This window comes from Pleurodeles waltl, chromosome 8 (genome assembly GCF_031143425.1).
Source record: "Pleurodeles waltl isolate 20211129_DDA chromosome 8, aPleWal1.hap1.20221129, whole genome shotgun sequence".
Taxonomy (NCBI): domain Eukaryota; kingdom Metazoa; phylum Chordata; class Amphibia; order Caudata; family Salamandridae; genus Pleurodeles; species Pleurodeles waltl.
In genome coordinates this window covers 8127519-8152697 of record NC_090447.1, presented here as the reverse complement: position 1 = coordinate 8152697, position 25179 = coordinate 8127519, and the positions used below count along the sequence as shown (strand labels likewise).

The 25179-nt window shown below is 46.8% G+C and overlaps 1 protein-coding gene across 1 annotated transcript in view; it reads right to left on the bottom strand.

The window, feature by feature from the left end:
* Positions 1-10314: 10314 nt before the first annotated feature.
* LOC138249662 (putative nuclease HARBI1) overlaps positions 10315-25179 on the bottom strand; it is a 382913-nt gene continuing 368048 nt past the window's right edge. The window contains exon 4 of the transcript XR_011194831.1: positions 10315-11184. The gene's annotated coding sequence lies outside the window, so the exon portion shown is untranslated. The remainder of the gene's footprint in view (positions 11185-25179) is intronic.

The window sequence follows — 25179 nt, the reverse complement described above, 5'->3', positions numbered from 1 at the left end:
GCCAGTGTATCTATGAGCTCATCTGCCCTGGGTATAGGGTGAGCATCAGTTTTGGTTGCTTGGTTGAGACCTCTGTAGTCTACACAAAACCGCATTTCCTTCTTTCCATCCTTGGAATGAGGTTTTGGTACAAGTACCACAGGAGAAGCCCATGGACTTTCAGAGTGCTCAACCACTCCCAGTTCTAACATTTTCTGCACCTCTTGCTTTATGCAGTCTCTGACATGGTCAGGCTGCCTATAGATCTTACTTTTGACAGGTAAGCTGTCTCCAGTATCTATAGTGTGTTCACACCAAGAAGTGTACCTGGCACAGTAGAGAAGAATTTAGAAAACTGACCCAGGAGATTAATGCAGTGGTCTTTCTGCTCAGCAGTGAGACAATCTGCTAGTACAACACCTTCCACTAGAGCATCTTGTTCTGTGGAAGAGAAGAGATCAGGGAGAGGATCACTGTCTTCTTCCTGTCCCTCATCAGTTGCCATGAGCAGGGTGAGATCAGCCCTTTCATAGTAGGGTTTCAGGCGATTGACATGGAGCACCCTAAGGGGACTCCTGGCAGTGCCTAAGTCAACTAAGTAGGTGACTTCACCCTTCTTTTCAACAATTGTGTGGGGTCCACTCCATTTATCTTGGAGTGCTCTTGGGGCCACAGGCTCCAAGACCCACACTTTCTGCCCTGGTTGGTACTGAACCAAAACAGCCTTCTGGTCATGCCATTGCTTCTGGAGCTCTTGGCTGGCCTGAAGATTTTTACTGGCCTTTTTCATATACTCAGCCATCCTTGATCTGAGGCCAAGTACATAGTCCACTATGTCTTGCTTTGGAGCTTTTAAAGGTTGTTCCCAACCCTCCTTAGCAAGTGTTAGGGGACCTCTCACAGGGTGACCAAAAAGAAGTTCAAAGGGGCTGAAGCCCACTCCTTTCTGGGGTACCTCCCTGTAAGCAAAAAGGAGGCATGGTAAAAGGATATCCCATCTCCTGCGGAGTTTTTCAGGGAGTCCCATAATCATGCCTTTGAGAGTTTTGTTAAATCTCTCCACCAGACCATTTGTTTGTGGATGATAGGGTGTGGTGAACTTGTATGTCACACCACACTCCTTCCACATGACCTTTAAGTATGCAGACATGAAATTGCTTCCCCTGTCTGATACCACCTCTTTTGGGAAGCCCACCCTGGAAAAGATTCCCAGGAGGGCCTTTGCCACTGCAGGAGCTGTAGTGGTCCTTAGAGGAATTGCTTCAGGATATCTGGAGGCATGGTCCACTACCACCAAGATACACCTATTGCTTGAAGCAGTAGGAGGGTCAAGGGGGCCAACTATGTCAACCCCTACCCTTTCAAAGGGAACTCCAACCACAGGCAGTGGAATAAGGGGTGCCTTTGGGGTGCCACCTGTCTTGCCACTGGCTTGACAGGTTTCACAGGACTTACAAAAATCTTTTGTGTCCTCTGACATTCTAGGCCAATGAAACAAGGGAACAAGCCTGTCCCAAGTTTTCATTTGCCCCAATTGTCCAGCTAAGGGAATGTCGTGAGCAAGAGTTAGGAGGCACTTTCTGTACTCCTGAGGAATCACCAATCTCCTGGCAGCTCCAGGTTTTGGATCCCTTGCTTCAGTGTACAAGAGGTTGTCCTCCCAGTAAACTCTGTGAGAGTCACTGACATCCCCATTTGCTTGTTTGACAGCTTGCTGTCTTAGACCCTCTAGTGTGGGACAGGTCTGCTGTGCCACACTCAGCTCCTCCCTGGCAGGCCCCCCTTCACCCAAAAGCTCAGCAGTGTCTGCTTCCAGCTCTTCTGGTGTAGGTTCTGCACAGGGTGGAAATTCTTCTTCCTCTGAAATAGAATCCACTGTAGAGGTAGGGATAGTAGGTAGTGCTTTACTTCTACTAGCCCTAGCTTTAGGGAGCACTTGGTCCATTCTTCCAGGATCCAAGTCACCCTGTCCTTTTTGCTTTTTGGCCTGAGCTCTGGTCAAAGCAAAAATATGACCTGGAATGCCCAGCATTGCTGCATGAGCCTCCAGCTCCACTTCTGCCCAAGCTGATGTCTCTAAATCATTCCCTAATAGACAGTCTACAGGTAAATCTGAGGCAACCACAACTTTCTTTGGGCCAGTAACCCCCCCCAGTTGAGATTTACAACAGCCATGGGGTGGCTAAGGGTGTTGTTGTGAGCATCGGTTACTTGGTACTGGTGACCAAGTAGGTGTTGTTCAGGGTGGACCAGTTTCTCTATTACCATTGTAACACTGGCACCAGTGTCCCTGTAGGCCTGAACCTCAACACCATTTATTATGGGTAGTTGCTTGTACTTATCCATGTTAAGGGGACAAGCAACCAAGGTGGCTAAATCAATAGCCCCCTCAGAGACTAACACAGCCTCTGTGGTCTCCCTAATCAGACCAACCCCAACTAAGTTACCAATAGTGAGCCCAGCTACTCCCTTGGGTTGGCTATTAGTAGTTTTGCTCCCACCACCACTGCTATTAGTAGGGACACTAGGTGTAGCAGTAGGGGTTGTAGTGGTAGGAGGCTTGGTGCTTTTCTTTGGACAACTGGGCTCTGTTGTCCAATGGCCTTTTATTTTACATAAATAGCACCATAGTTTCTTTTCTTTGTTTTGATTGGAAGAGGATTTGGGCCCACCACCCCCACCAGAGTGTTTTTGTGGGCCTGATGAAGACTCATTTTTAGATTTGTCCCCACCCTTGTCAGAAGACTTACCATCCTTCTTCTTATTGCCATCTTTGTCACCCCCTGTATGAACTTTTCTGTTCACCCTTGTTCTGACCCATTTGTCTGCCTTCTTTCCCAATTCCTGGGTAGAGGTCAGATCAGAGTCCACCAAGTACTGGTGCAACAAATCAGACACACAATTATTAAGAATATGCTCTCTCAGGATCAAATTATACAGGCTTTCATAATCAGTAACTTTACTGCCATGTAACCACCCCTCCAAGGCCTTCACTGAATGGTCAACAAAATCCACCCAGTCTTGTGAAGACTCCTTTTTGGTCTCTCTGAACTTCATCCTGTACTGTTCAGTGGTTAAGCCAATACCATCCAGGAGTGCATTCTTAAGAACTGTAAAATTATTGGCATCACTTTCTTTCACAGTAAGGAGCCTATCCCTACCCTTTCCACTAAATGATAGCCATAGGATAGCAGCCCACTGCCTTTGAGGGACATCCTGTACAACACAGGCCCTCTCAAGTGCAGCAAACCACTTGTTAATGTCATCCCCCTCCTTATAAGGGGGAACTATCTTGTGCAGATTCCTAGAATCATGCTCTCTTGCAGGATGACTATTGGGAATACTGCTGCTGCCACCATGGGTTTCTAAACCCGATTTCTGTCTTTCCCTTTCCATTTCTAAGGACTGTCTATCCAAATCCAGCTGTTGCTTCTTGAGCTTCAGTCTGGTTTGTTCCACTCTCAATCTATTGAGCTCCCTTTCTAACAATCTGTCATCAGGGTGGGTGGGAGGGACATTCCTTGAAAGAGAAGTATGGTGAGAATGAACAGAAGGAGACCCATCCCTTACAGAAGGCATCCTAACAGTTTGGTTAACAGAAACATCACTTCTACTATGGTGAGAAGGAATACTCTTGCTATGATGTGAGACAACACTATCAGTATGGTGTGACTCTACTTCAGTACCAACTATGCTAGGCTGTCTAGTAATGGGCAGGCTAGGAAGTTTCTTTCCTGAATCTTTTTCTAGGGGAGTCCCTGGATCAGATTGGGAACCATTAGCTACTTTTTCAACAGAAGGGGCACCTCTGGCCTTATCCTGTTCTATAAGCATGTTAACCAACAGTTCTCTGGGGGCATTCTTCCCTACACTCAAACCTCTATCTATGCAAAGACTCCTTGCTCCTTTCCAGCTAAGATGATCATAAGCAAGTTTAGACAGATCAACAGTTTGACCTGTGCCAGACATTTTAGACAGTGTTTAAGTGACAGAAAAATAGAGAAAAGGTTTTTCAGAACTTTTGGAAAGACAGAAAAAAAAACTTTTAAAACTTTTAAAGAACTTTTAGAAAGTTTAGAGGTACTTTTCAGCACTTAGAAAAGAGTGAAAAGAGGAAATGCAAAACTTTTTGGTTAGGTGTACATACACTGAACTTGTTTTGTATATTTTTCTCTTATGAAAAGTACAGTGACAAAAGTGGTAAGTAGTTGCAAAGTACTTATCCCACCGCTGCACAACCAATGTAGGAGGCTGGACTGGCTTGTAGTAAGTACCAAGGGGTACTTGCACCTTGCACCAGGCCCATGTATCCCTTATTAGTGTATAGGGTGTCTAGCAGCTTAGGCTGATAGATAATGGTAGCTTAGGCTGAACTAGGAGACGAGTGAAGCTCCTACAGTACCACTAGTGTCACTTGCACAATATCATAAGAAAACACAATACACAGATATACTAAAAAAAAAGGTACTTTATTTTTATGACAATATGCCAAAGTATCTCAGTGAGTACCCTCAGTATGAGGATAGCAAATATACACAAGATATATGTACACAATACCAAAAATATGCAGTATAGTCTTAGAAAACAGTGCAAACAATGTATAGTTACAATAGGATGCAAACGGGACACATAGGGATAGGGGCAACACAAACTATGTACTCCAAAAGTGGAATGCGAACCACGAATGGACCCCAAACCTATGTGACCTTGTAGAGGGTCGCTGGGACTGTAAGAAAACAGTGAGGGTTAGAAAAATAGCCCACCCCAAGACCCTGAAAAGTGAGTGCAAAGTGCACTAAAGTTCCCCAAAGAGCACAGAAGTCGTGATAGGGGAATTCTGCAGGAAAGACACAAACCAGCAATGCAACAACGATGGATTTCCAAACGAGGGTACCTGTGGAACAAGGGGACCAAGTCCAAAAGTCACAAGCAAGTCGGAGATGGGCAGATGCCCAGGAAATGCCAGCTGTGGGTGCAAAGAAGCTGCTACTAGGCAGTAGAAGCTGAGGATTCTGCAGGAACGACAAGGGCTAGAAACTTCCCCTTTGGACGATGGATGTCACACGTAGTGAAGAGTTGTGCAGAAGTGTTTTCCCGCCGAAAGACTGCCAACAAGCCTTGCTAGCTGCAAATCATGTGGTTAGGGTTTTTGGATGCTGCTGTGGCCCAGGAGGGACCAGGATGTTGCCAATTGCATCTGGGGACAGAGGGGGCGTCGAGCAAGACAAGAAGCCCTCTCAGAAGCAGGCAGCACCCACAGAAGTGCAGGAACAGGCACTACGAAGAGGAGTGAAACGGTGCTCACCCAAAGTTGCACAAAGGAGTCCCACGCCGCCGGAGGACAACTTAGAAAGTCGTGCAATGCAGGTTAGAGTGCTGTGGACCCAGGCTTGGCTGTGCACAAAGGATTTCCACCGGAAGTGCACAGAGGCCGGAGTAGCTGCAAAAGACGCGGTTCCCAGCAATGCAGTCTGGCGTGGGGAGGCAAGGACTTACCTCCACCAAACTTGGACTGAAGAGTCACTGGACTGTGGGAGTCACTTGGACAGAGTTGCTGGATTCAAGGGACCTCACTCATTGTGCTGAGAGGAGACCCAGGGGACCGGTGAAACAGTTCTTTGGTGCCTGCGGTAGCAGGGGGAAGATTCCGTCGACCCACAGGAGATTTCTTCGGAGCTTCTAGTGCAGAGAGGAGGCAGACTACCCCCACAGCATGCACCACCAGGAAAACAGTCGAGAAGGCGGCAGGATCAGCGTTACAGAGTTGCAGTAGTCGTTCTTTGCTACTTTGTTGCAGTTTTGCAGGCTTCCAGCGCGGTCAGCAGTCGATTCCTTGGCAGAAGGTGAAGAGAGAGATGCAGAGGAACTCTGATGAGCTCTTACGTTCGTTATCTAAGGAATTCCCCAAAGCAGAGACCCTAAATAGCCAGAAAAGAGGGTTTGGCTACTTATGAGAGAGGATAGGCTAGCAACACCTGAAGGAGCCTATCAGAAGGAGTCTCTGATGTCACCTGTTGGCCCTGGCCACTCAGAGCAGTCCAGTGTGCCAGTACACCTCTGTTTCCAAGATGGCAGAGGGCTGGAGCACACTGGAGGAGCTTTGGGCACCTCCCAGGGGAGGTGCAGTTCAGGGGAGTGGTCACTCCCCTTTCCTTTGTCCAGTTTCGCGCCAGAGCAGGGCTGAGGGGTCCCTGAACCGGTGCAGACTGGCTTATGCAGAAATGCTTATGCAGAAATGTGCACCATCTGTGCCCATGAAAGCATTTCCAGAGGCTGGGGGAGGCTACTCCTCCCCTGCCTTAACACCTTTTTCCAAAGGGAGAGGGAGTAACACCCTCTCTCTGAGGAAGTCCTTTGTTCTGCCTTCCTGGGCCAAGCCTGGCTGGACCCCAGGAGGGCAGAAAGCTGTCTGAGGGGTTGGCAGCAGCAGCAGCTGCAGTGAAACCCCTGAAAAGGCAGTTTGGCAGTACCCGGGTCTGAGCTACAGACCCGTGGGATCATGGGATTGTGCCAACAATGCCAGGATGGCATAGAGGGGGCAATTCCATGATCTTAGACATGTTACATGGCCATATTCGGAGTTACCATTGTGAAGCTACACATAGGTAGTGACCTATGTGTAGTGCACGCGTGTAATGGTGTCCCCGCACTCACAAAGTCCGGGGAATTTGCCCTGAACAATATGGGAGCACCTTGGCTAGTGCCAGGGTGCCCACACACTAAGTAACTTTGCACCTAACCTTTACAAGGTAAAGGTTAGACATATAGGTGACGTATAAGTTACTTAAGTGCAGTGAAAATGGCTGTGAAATAATGTGTGCATTATTTCACTCAGGCGGCAGTGGCAGGCCTGTGTAAGAATTGTCAGAGCTCCCTATGGGTGGCAAAAGAAATGCTACAGCCCATAGGGATCTCCTGGAACCCCAATACCCTGGGTACCTCAGTACCATATACTAGGGAATTATAAGGGTGTTCCAGTATGCCAATGTGAATTGGTAAAATTGGTCACTAGCCTGTTAGTGACAAATTTGGAAAGAAATGAGAGAGCATAACCACTGAGATTCTGGATAGCAGAGCCTCAGTGAGTCAGTTAGTCATAACACAGGTAATACATTCAGGCACACTTATGAGCACTGGGGCCCTGGCTGGCAGGGTCCCAGTGACACATACAACTAAAACAACATATATACAGTGAAAAATGGGGGTAACATGCCAGGCAAGATGGTGCTTTCCTACACCTGCTCCTCTGGTATACCATAGAGCTGTCTTTACTGGGGTAGGACCTAATTTACTAGCCTATCCAGCTTCTCTGGAGGGAAGGCAGTAGGTGGATGTGGCATGATTGCTCCCTTAGGCAGTACATAGCAGCTCATGTCATGGAGGGCTTGCTGGCAGCAGTGTCAGGAGTTGAGTGAGTAAATATGCAGAACATGGCAGTTATCTACAGCATATTCGTGGGTGTTACTGCAGGTAGACACAGCCATTGGCCCGCCACCGCCACTGGCAACAACATCAGCCTATGGCTACGTCCGCTGTAGTTGAAACTGCCTACAGCCATGACGACTTCCCCTGGAGTTTGCAGGCCATTCTTAATGTCCATTGGAGTAGGTAAGTCAGCCTCCATTTTAGAGGCCTGAAATGTGGTATTGAGCGTCACAAACTGTATCACACCTCAGAAAATGTTGTTTTGAACTCCCAAACATGTTTATCTTGTCTTGTCATGTAGGTCCTACTACTCAAGCACCATTGTAGTATGTTGCAGGGCACGGATGGCATTTAACAGTGCGGCACAGTCCACCCCCGCTGGCGGTCACTTTAGTGGTCGAGATATCCAGTCACATTTCGAAGGACAATTGTGATGCAACTCTTTGAGTTTGGTACAGATACATGTTGTGGACATTTGTGGAAAACCATAGGGGGTTACCTGTGACCCTTGTGCTCTTCGCAGCTGTGATCTGTCCTGGTTGTCATGTCTATCCCCTCTGAAATGACATGTCATATGATATCACTGACATGCATCATGTATGTTGCTGTGGACACAATGACTAATGTTAGTCCTCATATCTTGTCATACAGAGGTACCCAGGTAGAGGGAGGATGGGACAACCACCTGTCTTCCGTCCACTGCCAGACCTTCAGACCATGAAAGAACACTACATCATCCTACTGTGTTGTTAGTTTGAACCAGATCTGATGCCAGCTATTAGTTATCCAACCGACATACCACCCATTGTACAAGTCATGTCAGTATTGAACGTCCGAGCCACAGGTTTCTTCTAACATACAGTGGCCCTGTCAGGTGGCATGTCCCAACCTATGCTCAGTCTGGTGTTGAAGGATGTCCTCTCAGCAATGTTGAGACACCTGGACAGCAACATCCAGTTTCCCCGACATCAGGTTTTACCCCATGTGAAGGCTGACTTTTATGGTTTTGCACGCCTCCCACATGTGGCGGGGGCGGTTGATGGCACACATGTTGACTTGGTCCCACCGCATGCCAAAGAACAAGTATACAGCAACAGAAAGAACTTCCATTCCATCAACGTGCAAGTTGCCAGCTTGACAGATCTCTACATTTCATAGATCTGTGCCCATTATCTGGGATTCGCCAATGATTCCTTCATAATGCAGAACAGCACCATACCCCAGCTGATGTTACAACTGCACCCAGAGAGGGCCTGGCTGGTTGGTAAGGAACATCTGTCTTGTTTGTGTGTGTGCAATGTCAGGTGCTACAATCCTGAAAAGAGGGACTCGTTGCACATTTACCTCATTCCTTAACAGGAGACTCTGCATTTGCAAACCATCCTTGGTTGTTGATGCCAGTAAGGAATCCAACTATGCCAGGGGATGTCTGCTTCAATGAGGCCCATTAAAGAACATGGCAGGTAGTTGAATGGCTTTTGGTTTCCTGAAGGCCAGATTTCTTGCGTGGACTGGACAGGTGGAGCCCTGCTCTAATCACCCGAGAAAGTGTGTCAGATCACTGTGGCATGCTGCTTACTCCACAGCATTGCCCTGCAGAGGAATATCCCAAACATCCCAGAAGAGGGGGAGCCTGAAGTGCCACCGGATGAGACTCATGAAATGTCAATTGAAGTTGACAGTGGTGAAGAAGAAGGAGCTGACTTATAGGAACATCTCATCAATAGCTACTTTTCATGAGTGTAAGTAAGTTGTGATGTAATGACTGTGACTGTACGAAGAACAGTAGTTGTTGGAATGTGTGGAGCAGAGTGTTTTGGCAACAGCTAGGGAGCTTATATTCTGCAATATTCAGCCAAAGGATGCTTGAAGGGTTAGCCTTTAAAGTATCCCCACCTTGATGTAGCTACTTTGTTTGTGTCAGTCTCATTGCAATGTAATTTCCTTTCCAGATTCTTGCTATATGATTTATGTAATAGATATGTTTTCAAGCCTATAGACCTTGTTTTTGTCTTTGTGCAGGTACCTTCACAATTGCATTTCAGAGTTGTGACATTGGCCGGTATCTGATTCAGTTCCGACATACGAAGTAGATATGGGTTAATCTAGGTAATGTAAGTCACAGATTTGGGGGGTGTAAGATCTGTGCCAAGGCAGCTTGAACAGTGTTTGGGTGGAAGGTCAGAAGTACACATTGGACTTGTTTAGTTTGCTGTGTTGGGCCTATTGAATCATGTGTATCATCATGTGGGCATGAAATACAGTATGTTGTCATCAAGTGCAAAAAAGGCATACACCCTTTACATAGGCTAAACACTCTTCTCATATGACCTGCATGTAGTTGTAGATGTGTTTCATCATTTTAGACCACAGTGCCTGTGCCACAACACTTACATATGTTTGTTTCATACCACCAGATGCATGTGCATTGAATTTTGATGGACATGTGATCAGGAACTGTTGTATTGCCCTCTGCCTGTACCTTGGTTTATGTCAAGTTGGATTTCTTTAGTTTGGTATTTTATAATGCTCAAGCTGGTGACACCATCCACATTTCTGTTTGCCTATTTTCCAGGACAATATCTGACAAGGCCCTTTCTTACATGGCCTGGAGTGTTGTTCCTTGGTATGTGTACCTTGGCACAATATAAGTCAACCAATCTTGGCTATGACAGTCCAGATATTTAAACAGCCAATGCGCTGTACACTGGAATGAAATGTTTGGTGTGACCAGATACTTGTAGCAATGTGTTTGCGTGTGCTGGTAGTAACCCTTAGCAGGGCACTGTACCTGTAACATATCCCTCCTTGCATAAGTATTTTGTGACTTCCTCACTTAGTTCACATGGTATTATATCTCTACATAGCAAAATGTGGAACAGAAGCAAGCAGACACAGACTTTGTGATAAGTGGATTTATTGGAAATGTGTGCATAAAATTTAATTGGGGCATAGTTGAAAAAACAGTGAAGGGTTCAGTCATGTTTGATGAAATCACTGGAGTAGATGCCACACGATTGGCAGTCCAAAGTCCATAATACTACTCCCATTGGAAATGGAAGGTGGTTGAAGAACAGTCAACAGAGTAGATAAGTGGCACACAAAGGAGGTCATTTTGGAAGAGGTCACTTGCTAGCAGTGGTAGGTGTCTTGCCATCAGCACCTCCTGGAGTCTTTGTTGTTGATGATCACTGATCAGGGTAGTGTTAATGCCCCTCAGCACCCCTGATAAGGTGGCAATGTTGGTATTGTGGGCCTCCGACTGTTCACTCATATCTCTACGGATGTCCCTATGCAGCTGCTTGATCTCCTGGAGTTCTGCAAGTACCTGGCCAATCACGCCTTGGGACACCCGATAGACACCCAAGATGTGGCTGATGGTGTCCTGGTCAGGGGCATCCCAGGAGGCCTCACCCCGCTGGCCCACAGCATCCCTCCCTTGCCACAGGGTGCCCTCTCACACTGGTTCCAGGACCATCATTGTCTGAGGTGTTCTGCTGAAACTCAGGGTACTGGACTGGGGAGCACAAGATGGTAGACACTGTCCCAGGAATACAGGTTGGGGGGCGAATGGCTGCCTGTGATGTTGAGGCAACTGGGCAGAGAGGTGATTTACTGACCACAGTGAGACTCACTGGTGGGTTCTGACCAGGTTGTCCAAATGGGCCACAACCGTCTTCCACGTCCAGACATCCAGGAGTGTATTCTTCACTTAGGGCCTCATCTAAGGGGGTAGTGCAGCTTCTTCTGTGGACTCTCTGTGACCAGTGGCAGTTCACCCTGTTGATGTGAAATGTACAATGAGACTGGTTGTAATGTGGCATCTACCTACAACATTTTACAGTGACATTTTGCAAAGACCTTGTACACAGTTGATTCGCAGGTTATGCAATTGTGACAGGTACCCATGCTATTTGTTGTATTGACCTGACATTTGTGAAGCATGCCAATTCTATTTAATCCAAGCAACTTCTGAAATGTGCAGGTCATTAGCATTTGGGAAGATGGGCTGAGATTTACATCTTGCCACCAGTGCAGGCAGAACAGTGGATATGCAAAATATGGCTTTGATCATTTTGAGGCCTAGTCGATTGTTATGCAGGCAGAGCCAGGACTTTGTTGCATATTTGATTGGTGCCACCATGTGGTCAGTGCTTTGAGAATGTGCCTGCTGCCAGTACCATTCTGGTTACACATCTTGAGGCCTTTGGGATCATTGTTTGCATACTGGGTAAGGTGTCCTTCCTGTCCTCAATAGTTTCATCTTGGGTCAGCAGGTCAAGAAGGAGCTAGGTAGCAAGACACCTCTCAGATTTGAGCATGATCTGTATCTTGGTTCCTCCTAGATGAGTAAACTTCAATTGAGTTAGCAGGCAAGGGGTTTTGGACAAGTTACCACTGTTCTGGTGTTTGAAGTCACTGGCACAGTGCCTTCTGGGAGATGCAGTCAGGTTACTCCCTCTACTACATCCTATACAAATGATATCCTCCCAGATGAGTACACTTCAATTGAGAGTTCACAAACAGATGTAATTGGGCAAGTGAGCACTGGGCTGATGTTTGGAGTTACAGAAACAGTGCCTCCTGGGAGTTACAGTCAGGTCATTCTCACTACTCCCCAATACGTGACAAATATAATCCCCCCCCCCCCCCAGGTGAGTAAACTTAATTTGGGAATAGTTACAAATGGGGTATCTATTTGGCAGAGGTTTGCACTCTGTCCAAGTAGGAACTCTCACTCTAGTCAGGGTAAGATAACTCCCCTTGCCCCCTTGGTAACTTGGCATGAGCAGTCGGGCTTATCTTAGAAGCAATGTGTAAAGTATGTGCACCCACACATACAGTAACACAGTGAAAACACTACAAAAGGACACTGCACCAGTTTATAACAATAACCAAGGTTTTCCCAAGTAAAACAAGACCAAAACAAGAAACATCCAACACACACAAGCAAAGATATGAATTTTCAAAGGTTAAACTTCAGTATAGCGCTTAGAAACACAATAGCTCCAACTGGGGCTATCACAACCTCATTGACAGAGTCGCTTCCTACAGTCCGTCGCCACTCAAGAGGGATGGTGGTACCAGTCACCGAGTCTCACGGACCACCGGTACAGTACCTTAGAAAAGAGGCAGTCAAAGATGTAGCACGGAGTTGGGGAGGTGAGGCGTAGCTGGAGCCAGTGGACATCAGTTCCGTGCTGCTACACAGGAGGTGAGGCATTGGTTCCTTACAGAGGCAGCGGAGGTGAGGCAGTGTCAGTGGTGAGGCGTTGGTTACTTATAATTCGGCAGGATCAATGAGTCCAGCAAGTCAAGACACAATATGGCAACCTCTTTGGGTCGCGGTCACATCACAGGGCCACAGGTACCACAGCAGAGTCAGGTGTCACAGATGTTGGTGACAAGGCACTCAGGACTTAGGATGTCACAGTACTTCAGTGGTGCTGCAGCAGCGTCACCCTGCAGTGTTGATCGCAGTCATGGCACTTCAGTGGGGACCACAGCTTTAGGTGCAGGCAGCGGTGCGGAGTCGGTGAGCGGCGCCAGTTCTGGAGTCGTCCAGAGAGTGCTGTTCCTGTTTCTTCTTGGTTTTAGGCCAGCTTTCACTCCCAGGGGCCCAGGAACTGGAGTGGGCACCGCTTAGCAGGTCAGGATCTTCAGCAAGAGAATCCAGGGGCTGGCAGGTGAACCATCTGATGTCCCTGAGACTTCTTAACAGGAGACAAGCTTAGTCCAAGCCCTTGGAGAAACTTCACATGCAGGATACACATCAAAGTCCAGTTATTGTCTTCTTCAAAGCAGAATCAGCAACTGCAGGCCAACACAGCAAAGCTCACACAGCAAAGAGGCAGTACCCCTCCTCACAGCTCTTCAGCTCTTCTTCTCGGTAGAGGCTGCTCTTGATCCAGAAGTGTTCTAAAGTTGTGCGGTCAGCAGTCCAATACCTATACTCATTTCTGCCTTTGAAGTAGGCAAGCTTCAAAGGAAAGTCTTCGTAGCTCACAAGACCCTGCCTCTCCCTGTCCTTTCCTAAGATACACTTTAGGGTGTTGGAGACAGTACTTTGTGAGGACAGGCACAGCCCTATTGAGGTGCAGGTGTCAGCTCCTCCCTCCCAATTTAGCCAAGAAAGACCCATCTAGATATGTAGGGCATACCTCAGTTCCCTTTGCGTTACTGTCTAGAGTGAATTCAGCCCAACTGTAATTTCGACCCAGACGTGTATTCCCCAGCCAGGCAGAGACACAGAAGGGTTAAACAAGAAAATGCCCACTTTCTAAAACTGGCATTTTCAAACTCACAACCTAAAATCCAACTTAATCAAAAGATGTATTTTTAAATTGGGGCTTCAGAGACTCCAGACTGCATATCCAAGGCAATCCCCATGTTAACCTATGGGGGAGGTAGGCCTTACAATAATGAAAAACAAGCTTAGCAGTATTTCACTATCAGGACATGTCAAATGCACCAGTACATGTCCTTCCTTTCAAATACATTGCACCTTGCCCATGGGGCTGTGTTGGGCCTACCTCAGGAGTGACTTACATGTAGTAAAAGATAAGGTTGGGGCCTGACAAGTGGGCCCAATAAGCAGGTCGAACTGGAAGTTCAAAACTGCACACATAGGCACTGCTGTGGCAAGTCTGAGACATGAGACAGGGCTACTCATGTGTGAGGTACAATCAGTGCTACAGGCCCACTAGTAGTATTTGGTTTACAGGCCATGGGCACCTCTGGTGCACCTTACTAGGGACTAACTAATACATTAAATATGCCAATCATGGATAAATCAATCAACAATACAATTTACGCATAGGGCTTATGCATTTTAGCACTGGTTAGCAGTGGTAAAGTATCCAGAGTCCTAAAGCCAACAAAAACTGGTCAGAAGAAATAGGAGAAAAGAGGCAAAACGTATGGGGATGACTCTGCAAACTGGACCTGCTAGGTGTTACTCACTCTAATATACACACTATACACATGCTATCCTCCTATGTGAATACACTTCATGTGTGAGTTCACAAACATGGGTATTTGCAGAAGAGGACACAAGGCTGCTGAATGGAGTAATAGTAACAGTGCCTTTGGTCGTAGCAGTCATGTCTGCCCCTGTGCTATACACACTATTCATTTGTTATCCTCCCTGGTGAGTACACTTCAATTGGGAGTTCACAAACAAGGGTATTTGGAGAAGGAAACACTGTGCTGATGTTTGGAGCTACAGAAACTGGGCCTATGGGAGTTGCAGTCATATCACTCACTCTAGTACACACACTGTACAAATTTTATCCTCCCAGGTCAATCAATCAATCAATCAAAGAAATTTGTAGAGCGCGCTACTCACCCGTGAGGGTCTCAAGGCGCTGGGGGTGGGGGCAAGGGAAGGTCACTGATCAGACAAGCCTTGAGGTTCTTTCTGAAGACTAGTAGGTCTTTGGTTTTGCGAAGGTGGGTGGGGAGGGAGTTCCAGGTTTTGGGGGCGAGGTAGGAGAAAGACCTGCCTCCTGTGGTGGTGTGCAGGATGCGGGGGACTGTGGCTAGGGCGAGGTCGGCTGATCGGAGGTTGTGTGTGGGAGTGTGGAAGTTTACTCTTTCATTGAGGTAGGTTGGGCCGGTGTTGTGGAGGGATTTGTGTGCATGGATGAGGATCTTGAATGTGGTTCTCTTGTCTATGGGGAGCCAGTGTAAGGATTTGAGGTGTGGTGAGATTCGTTCGTGTCGGGGGAGGCCAAGGACGAGGCGCGTGGCTGTAGTCTGGATTCTTTGGAGTTTGCGTTTGAGTTTGAGTGTGGTGCTGGCGTAGAGGGCGTTGCCGTAGTCCAGTCTGCTGCTGATGAGTACGTGGGTGACTGTCTTTCTGGTCTCTGGGGGGATCCATTTGAAGGATTTTTTTAGGGTGCGGAGTGTGTGGAAGCAGGAGGAGGTTAGAGCATTGATTTGCTGTGTCAAAGAGAGGGCAGGGTCGAGGATGATGCCGAGGTTGCATGCGTGAGCTGCGGGGATGGGTGTGGGGCCTAAGGCGGTGGGCCACCAGGAGGCGTCCCATGTGGTTTTGTTGGGGCCGAAGATGATGACTTCGGTTTTGTTTGAGTTGAGCTTGAGATGGTTAGTGGTCATACAGTTGGTGGTGTCTAGGAAAGCGGCGTGTAGGTTGGTTTTGGCGGTGGTGGGGTTTTGGGTGAGGGAGAGGATGAGTTGGGTGTCATCTGCATATGAGAGGATGGTGATTCCATGTGCTCGGAGAATGTTGGCTAGGGGGATCATGTAGATGTTGAAGAGTGTGGGGCTGAGAAAAGACCCTTGGGGGACTCCACAGGTGATCTTGGTAGTGTTGGAGTGGAAGGGCGGGAGGCGGACTTTCTGGGTTCGGTCGGTGAGGAAGGAGGAGAACCAGTCTAAGGCTTTGTGGCGGATTCCTATGTTGTGGAGGCGTGTGCGGAGTGTGTGGTGGCAGACGGTGTCAAAAGCTGCGGAGAGGTCTAGGAGAATGAGTGGACGGTCTCGCCTTTGTTGACTTTGGTCCTGATGTCGTCAGTGCATGAGATGAAGGCGGTTTCTGTGCTGTGGTTCTTGCGGAACCCAGATTGTGGGGAGTCAAGGGTGTTGGTTTCTTTGAGGAAGTGGGATAGGCGAGTGTTGACTAATTTCTCTTCTTGGCGGGGAACGGGAGGAGGGAGATGGGGCGGTAGTTGGAGAGGATCTCCGGGTCGGCTTGTTTTTTTTTTAGGAGAGCGGTCATTTCTGCATGCTTCCAGGGGTCTGGGTAGGTGGCAAAGCCAAAAGAGGAGTTGATTATGTTGTAGAATATGGGGGCGATGGTAGGGCTAGCTTTGTTGTAGATGCGGTGTGGACAGGGGTCGGAGGGGGAACCGGAGTGGATGGAGTTCATGGTTTTTTGCGTTTCTTCGTGTGTGGTAGGGGTCCATGGGGATAGTGTGGTGGGGTCTTGAGGAGGGGTTGAGTTGGGTGGGAGAGGGGTATGTGTGGTGGGTGTGTGTGATGTGAAGCTGTTGTGGATGTCTAGGATTTTGTGGAGGAAGTGGTTGGAAAGGGCGTCACATAGGGGCTGTGTGTGTGTGTGGGGTCTATGTTTCTGGCTTTGTGTTTGGCAAGTTCGTTGATGATGCTGAAGAGTTCTTTGCTGTTTTGGGAGTTGTTGTCAAGGCGTGTCTTGTAGTGAACTCTTTTAACAGTGCGTATGAGTTGGTGATGAGTGTGAATGTTGGTTTTGAGTGTGGAGAAGTTGGTTGAGGAGGGTTCTATTCTCCATATTTTCTCAGCTTGGCGGCATTTGTGCATGGAGTCTTGGAGTTCAGGGGTGAACCATGGAGCGTTCTTGATGTTGTGGGTGGTGATGTGTCTTCTGAGGGGTGCTAGTGTGTCTGCGCAGGTAGTGATCCATTTAGAGAGGTTGTGTGCTCCTGCGTTGGGGTCGTTGGTGTGGGGGGGTTATGGGCCAGTTGGGAGTTTAGATGTTCTGTGGGGATCTTGTCCCACATGCGGTAGGGTGTGGTGTGTTGATGGTAGTGTGTGGGGGAAGGAGAAGTAGACGCAGCGGTGGTCTGTCCAGGGGAGTTCGGTGGTGTGGGTGTAGGCTATGTGTTGGCTTGAGGTGAAGATTGCGTCCAGCGTGTGTCCTGCTGAGTGGGTGGGTGCGGTGACCAGTTGTTTGAGTCCGAGGTTGTTGAGGTTGGCTATGAGGGAGGTAGTGTTGTGGTCTTGTGGGTTTTCTAAGTGAAAGTTGAAATCACTGAGGATGATGTAGTCTGTGGAAGTGAGGGCGTACGGGGTGCTGCTGTCTGCGATGGTGTCGCAGAAGGCGGGGCGTGGTCCGGTTGGTCTGTAGACTAGTGGAACTCTGAGGGTGGAGTTGTTGTTGATGTGGACGAGGAAGTGCATGTGTTCAGTGTTGCCGATAGTGTCTTGGGAGCTAGTGGTGACTTTGATGGTGTCTCTGTGTAGGATGGCGATGCCTCCGCCTGGCTTGTTTAGGCGGTCTTTGTGTTGGAGTTTGTATCCCTTGGGTGTGGTTATGGCTATGTCGGGTTCTGAGGAGAGGTTGGTCCCGGTTTCCTTGAGGAAGGCGATGTCAGGTGAGTGTGTGGTGATGAGGTCCCAGAGTTCCATTGCATGTTTGTGAAGGGAGCGACTGTTGAGTAGCAGGCAGTTCAGGTGGTTGTGGTGGGTGGCGGTGGTGTGGTGCGTGAGGGTGTTGTTGCGGTATTAGTTGAGGGAGTGGAAACCTCACCCTGGCAGAAACCACAATCCTTGTCAAAGTAAAGCAGAAATGTCACTAAAGGAACCTGTGCTTAACCCTCTGGTACTGTGCCTCAAAAGCAGTCAGGCTTACCTGAGAGGCAATGTGTAAAGTATTTATGAAGCACACAAACAGTAATAAAGTGAAAACACAACACAAGAAAAATTCCTAAACCAATTTATAACAATAGGGTATATTTTAATAAAAAATGTTACCAGAATGACAAAAATCCAATTGGTAGACCCAGAGATATTCAATTTTATGGGCAGATTTATGGAAAGTGGCTCTGCACCTAGTGCAGCGCCATTTTCCGTGCACCCCTTACCGCCACCATGTGTGCGACTTATTTAAAGTACGGCACACCATGGCACATGTTAGGGGCAATAGCGTCATTTTTCATGGCGCTATTGATGTACTCTGCAGGAGTAGCCGCATTATACTGGTGCTACTTCTGCAGAGTGCATAGGGGCCTATTATAAAGAATGGAAGCCCCCTTTTAATGCCCGCGCTGAACAGGCATTACAAGTGGTGTACAAAATGACACAAGGAAATCTCTTAGATTTACTTGTGCCATTTTTTCACCCCCCACCCCCCAACAACAGGGGAACACTCCTTTTGCATACATTATGCCTGGCACATGCACAACGTACCACAAAGGGTTACAAAGTGGTGCAATGTATGTATTGCGTCACTTTGTAAATAGGGCGCTAGGATTTTGGCCTCATTGGGCCACATTAGTGTAAAAGAAATTACGCTAATGCAGCACAAGGTGGGGCTAGGGGCTTCTAAATATGCCCCTTAATGTTTATAGTGAAATAGAACCCAGAACCCTAAAGCACCATTTGCAGTCATCTGGTCAGCTAGACCAGGGCTCAGTCTCAGCCACAAGTTCAGGCCAACTGAGATGGAGTGTGGTCCAGATACAGGAAGCAGCCTCCTCCCACCTAAATGGAACTCTTCAGAAGGTAGATTTTCAGTGAGACCAACCTGAATAAAGGCATTCCCAAGTGCGTTCTGTCACTGAATCACAACTTGGATTGGTGGATAAGGGCAGAACTTTGTCAGTAAGGGCGGGGGGATTTGGATTTTCTAACAATCATGCCGGCATATAATGTTAAAATACATTATATGACAAGCAGAATGCTTAACATGGGCTTAAGGGGCTGTGAAAAGGGAGACAAATGTGGAGTGGCAGGAGTAGTCAGAGAGAGAAATATTTTATAAAATAGCCGACATATTGGAGGAATTTAAAAACAGAGAGAGGGAGAGAGTGTGTATGAGTTTTTGTTTATGTGTATTTAAAAATTCCAGGTACCTCACTATAACAGACTGAAAGCATCTGTACTCAACTACTTACTAGAAAATAACACCACTGAAGCTACACCCCTTTTAGCAAATGGGTATTTGGAAGGGGTGTGTTTAGGGTGTCCTTTCCAACTACTGATTCGCATTTGTATGTAAGTTATGCAATGTTTTGCAACTGAAATGTGGTCGCAAAACATTCAGGGCCTCCTTATGAGTTTGGCGTGCGGGGGAGGCCGCCCACCAAACGCATATCGCCACTAGACCGCCATTGCGGTCTAAACACCTCCACCTGCCTGACCACTGGGAAACAGGGCAGTATCATTGCAGCCCATTCGTAATCGAGTCGGCTGCAATGTGGCAGTGTGGCGGGTGCAGCAGTAATTTGGGTGGTGGAATGCGCGACATTGCTGTGCATTGGGGCCGCTGCACTGCCCATGCCAAGTGCATGGGCAGTGCTGGGGCCCCCAGAGGGCCCCCCGATGCCCCCATTCCACCAGCCTTTCCATGGCAGTGGAACGGCCATGAAAAGACTGGCGTTATGGGGACCTGTAAACCCCAGGGTGGCGCTGCATGCAGACCGCCCTGACTAGTAATAATGAGGCCCACAGACTTTACCTTCAACCCATAGTTAGTGGTAGCCCATTCGCAAATGTGAAGGGATACCCAAGGGGCCTCTTACCCTTTGAGAATGGTTGAAAAAAATGTTTTAAAAGCAGGCAGTGGTCTTTTAAAACACTGCCTAGTTTAAATTTTTTTAACATAAACGTTTAATTTTCTTCTTTTTCAATGCATCACGTTTTACTTTACAGAAAAGGGGTTTTGTTTAGAAAAAATATTGCTTTATTTGAAAGCAACCACAGACATGGTGGTCTGCTGACCCAAGCAGGCCACAGTCCCTGTGATGGCAGTGAATCATAATAGGTTACAAATTGTGACTGACCTCATTAAAGTTTATGAGGTAGGACTATTCACGACTCACTGTGAATCGCTAAATTAAACTCAATGAGTTTCATGCATTAGGAATAGTGATTTCCTAATTGCAATTGTCAACAAATCACAATTAGAAAATCACTATTCCTAATGATGTGATGAATTACAATTTACATTTGTGATTCGACATTTGGAAGGGGAGTATTTTGGGTGTCTAGTTCAAAAGTGGTGATAACTGATTTGCAAATTGGAAAGGGATCCCCTGGAGCTTCGTTTTCCTTTTAGAATGTTCAAAAAATATGTTTTATGGGAAGGCAGTGGTCCTACTCTTAAAAAATGAAATGTCAACATTTTATTTCTTTTCAAACACATCCCATTTTCCTTTAAGGAAAATGGACTGCAAATAAAAAAGATCAGTAAGCAAATACAGACATGGTGGTCTGCTGACCCCAGCAGGCCACCATCCCTGTAATGTCTGGGATTCCGAATGGGCTCCAAATTAAGACCTACATCATTAATATTCATGAGGTAGGTCTATTTGTGATGTACTAGAAATCACTATTTGGGAATAAAAGTACTTCATACATTAGAAATACTGATTTCCTAATTGGGATTTGAAGAGAACCACAATTAGGAAACCAGTATTCCTAATGTTTGTACATCTGGCCTCTGGTGTTTTATTTATTTAATAATTCTACTTCCATGTAAATAGTGGTCAAAAGTTACTTTCGTTTTTGTTATACATATTTTATATTTTTATAAAAAAAGTAAACAGTAGAACATCTTTAGAAAATCACTGAGTAAATGGTATGGACCATTGCATTTTTTTCAGCTTTGGTAAACTTCTTCTATTCACCTTTTGGCTAGGTTCACACTACAGGAATAATGAATCCATACATATATACACATGTTGAGTGAGGCCTACTTCACTGTGCGGATGTAGCAGTAACTTGAGTCAAACTTTCTCAGTGTTTCTAAATGTGAGGGTTGATGGAAGAGTGTGTAAGGGTCTATCACAGGCTCCCCTTGAATGGGATTGGCTTGCCTGGTGTGGTGGTTATTGGGTTAGTGTGTAAGGGTATATCACAGGCTCCCCTTGAATGGAATTGGCTTGCCTGGTGTGGCGGTTGTTGGGTTAGTGTGTAAGGGTCTATCACAGGTTCCCCTTGAATGGGATTGGGTTGCCTGGTGTGGCGGTTGTTGGGTTAGAGTGTAAGGGTCTATCACAGGTTCCCCTTGAATGGGATTGGGTTGCCTGGTGTGGCGGTTGTTGGGTTAGTGTGTAAGGGTCTATCACAGGTTCCCCTTAAATGGGATTGGGTTGCCTGGTGTGGCGGTTGTTGGGTTAGTGTGTAAGGGTCTATCACAGGTTCCCCTTGAATGGGATTGGGTTGCCTGGTGTGGCAGTTGTTGGGTTAGAGTGTAAGGGTCTATCACAGGCTCTTCTTGAATGGGATTGGCTTGCCTCGTGTGGTGGTTGGTGAGAGTGTGTAAGAAGTATCACAGACTTTCTTCGGGGGTCTGGCTTGTCTGCTGTGCTGATTGGTGGGAGAGTGAGTAAGCGTCTACCACAGACTTTAATTGGTTATTACCAGCTGTGATAATATCTCATTGTTCTGGGAACTGTACCTTGGGATTTTGGGGACCACAGTCATATTGCATGCTTTTTCCTGTTCCATAATTCGAAATTCTGAATAGTCATGATTTTTCCTTCACAAATTTCACCAGGTTTTATACGGCAAATACCACCTGGGCCAATATGTAGTAACACATTTTCTCATAGACACAAAATGGGTAACCCACTTAGATACTCTAGTCCGTTGGTACGGAACTTGCAGCCAAACTAATTATTGAGAGTTAGACACTAGCTCTTGTGCCTGCCAGAACTGGGAGTCTTTTGGTGGCCACAATGAGACCTTAATCTTGTAACATCCTGACGTTAAATATCGATTATTCCACTTATTTGATTGTTTCATTGGCCATCAACACGCCTCTGTGCCAGATTATTTTCACTCTAGGTTATCTGTCCTCCCTGCTAAGGATTTATTCCTCCGCCCTTTAACTTTCTCCCCCGCTGTGCCCTCATCACCGCTTAAACGATGCTCGTCAGGCTCTGTCATTCCATGGATTTACCTTCACACTCTTTAGAGCCTCTATCTCCGACCTCCATATTTTAGAGCAGCATTAAGGGAGCTTGCACTCTGAGCCCAGGTACGATTCCAGCCAGCTGGGGCTGGGACTCTTTGGCTCCAATGGTCTTTGCCCCCAGTGGCCCTGCATGCATTGAACCACACCCCTCTGTGTACACTGGGTAATGGGGGACCTGTGGCTCATCTCCATGCACTCAGTGGTCCCTCCTGAGGTACTTGCTCTATGAGAAGCAGGTTTCTCCATCACCTGCTCTCTGCTGCACCCACAGCGGGGCGTTCCCTCCTTAAACCTGCCACACTGCACACACACATGTGGGCTCCTAGTTCCAGGCTGCACTGTAAGCCAAAGCTGGGAGTTCTTCAGTTCTCTTTAACCATGAACACACATCTCTTGTCTGTAGTCAACTTCACTTCTGTACTCTCTTGAGCCCTGGGGCTGCTGTCCTCCAAGGATCTCCCCACCTGAAGGTGCATGTCCCGGAGACCCTAGACCCACACTCTTCCACAAACCTTTGGATGCTCTCCTCTCCAGGGGTTAGTGGAGAGCTCAGCACAGAAGTTGGTCTGATAACTAGAGTTTAGCAGAATTCCCGCTTCGTTAAACTACGAGGGAATATTTACACAATCAGTAAAGGTTGAAAAGGAACAATATCTGTTATTATTTATTATGAGAAGATGCATACAAATATTAAAAGTAATTTCATTTGTCTTTTTGATGCCAGAAATCTGCCTTTTCCCCTCAAAAAGCATCAGGGAAAATCCATTCTGAAAAGAGACTCTTTGTCGGTGAAAGACAATTTAATAACAGCTGTCACTGGGCTGGCGTAGTCAGTGTCTTGTTTAAACAGTAGCTAACTGTAATGCTATGAAACATTTTTACATTTTGTTTATGACTCTTGAGGGTACCCAGCCTGTGCCAAAGCACTGAACAATGGTTTGATACTTGGAACCAAGGAAGACCTAGGAAGAGGCTCTCGGGTACATTTGGTATCCATTATGCATGAAGTCCTGCAGCAGCTACTGAAGGTCCCTTTTGGACACACTGGACCGAGGACCAAGAGGACCTTGAAGCGTGACAGAGAGGAAACATCTGGTGACACAAGAGATGGTGATCGGAGCATCAGGATCTGGAGAGGTTCCTGCTCGGTAGTCTAGGTGGGCGATCCTCGGTTCCAAGGTGGCCACAGAAATGAAGTTCAGTCCTTACTGATTTATGCCCTTGTAGATGTCATCTGCTGGCTTTTAGTGAACGGTGTAAGTGGGATGACAGGGCCAGGAGGCTAAGATAGGGCTGACAAATGCAGGTCCAAGAGGTTCAGGTGCAAACCAGATTTTTAAGATATTCAATGTAAAAATTAGCTCCATTCACATGCATTGTATCTACACCTGTCACATGACAATATATTAAAAATATGGCAAGGGTGAAGCCTCCCTGGACCTGCAATGGGCACCACTAGCATGAAACAACTGTTTAGAAATAAGGATCATATCGGGAAAACTGCAGGATTTCTCCACATGGGCGGCCTCCTGCGGTGCACACACCTTCAGGTACATTGCTTACTTTCTTCTTCCACTTTCATGCCTGAACTGAGCAGCAGTGGGTTAATTGTGTGGGTTCAGGAGTGGAGACAAACGTTTTATTGGTGGATACTCTCAAATTAATTCCAATATGTCTCTTGTATGTCCCACTCTACATTTCTCAAAAGTGTGCTGTGCTGAAAGCTGCAATAATTTTTAGAGAATTCCACCAAAATACATCTGAGGTTTCCAAGTCAGGAATAAAATGTCTTTGGGAATCAAAACAGTTTCCTGGTCATTTATTTATTAAATAAAATAAAGACTAAGGGCCTGAATTAAAACTCACTAGGCGGGATACTTTGTCACAATGGTGATGGATATCCCATCCGCCTGAAGCTAAATCCTATTCTGTCTTCTGGGATTCTGATTTTGGCAGACGGGATATCCATCACAGTTGGCCCTACATTTTTTAAAACATCTAAAGCTGAAAACATAAAACAAACCTTTTTTAAGGTTTATAACTTTTATATAAACCCATTGAAACCTAATGCAACGTCTTATGGTAATATTTTTGTGAGTCATGTAAATCTAAGGAAAGTAATTTATAACATGTTGCTCCACTGTACAAATGATAAACTATTTTGTTATATGAAAGAAAAGTGATCCCATTCTTAAAATGGCTTGGGGCCTCATTACGAGATTGGCGGTCTTGAGACGGCCGGCCTCACGGTGGCAGCCGGACCACTGCACTCCTGGCTGTCCGACCTCCACATTACTACTGCTGGCAGTGCCAGGAACAAGGTTACCGACAGGGTGGTGGTCGCAGTCCTGGTGAGCCAAGGCGGTGCTGAGTTCAGCACTGCCGTGCTGATCACTAGTTCAGTTTCCATCAGCCTTTGACGGTGGGGATCCCACCATGAAATGCTTGTGGAAATGCAGTGCTAAGGGCCACAGGGTGCCGGCATACCCATGACTATGCTGTAGGCAGTGCAAGCTGCCCCCCCCCTGTCTAGCACCCTTGGAATGCACACTGTCTGCTAGCAGTGTGTACTCTGAGGGCGTTGGGAGCACCCTCTGTGCTACAGCGTTGACCTCAGCTCCATCAGTAGCCGAGGCAAACGCTGTCGCAGTTTCAACTGGGCTGACCGGCGGAAGCATCTGATTACAGCCCAGTGGAAACCTTGTCATAGGTCTGGGGATGAGACCACCAGCTCTTCTCTGCACAAAGCTGATGGGTTTATGGTCGGTCTGCCAGCTTCATAATGAGGCCCTTTGCCTCTCACTTGTGTGAGCATTTTCTGAGGTTTATTATCTCTACCTATTGCTACTCATAGCATTTACTTACATCCATTGATTTCTAACAAACAACATCCAGTTGGAAAGGCACTTTTAAGTTATCTTATATATCTTGATGGAGTATGTGGAAATAATAGAAGATACAGATATCTATTGATAACAAAATCTAAAGAGATACATTCAGGCTTCGATTGTCTAATATTCTATCCATAATATATATGCTAATTACACATGGTAATGATCCAAATTAATTTCTGCAATATACCCCTGGGCAAACCTCCTGTAGTCCCCGGAGAGGCCTAGAAAGGCCTTAAC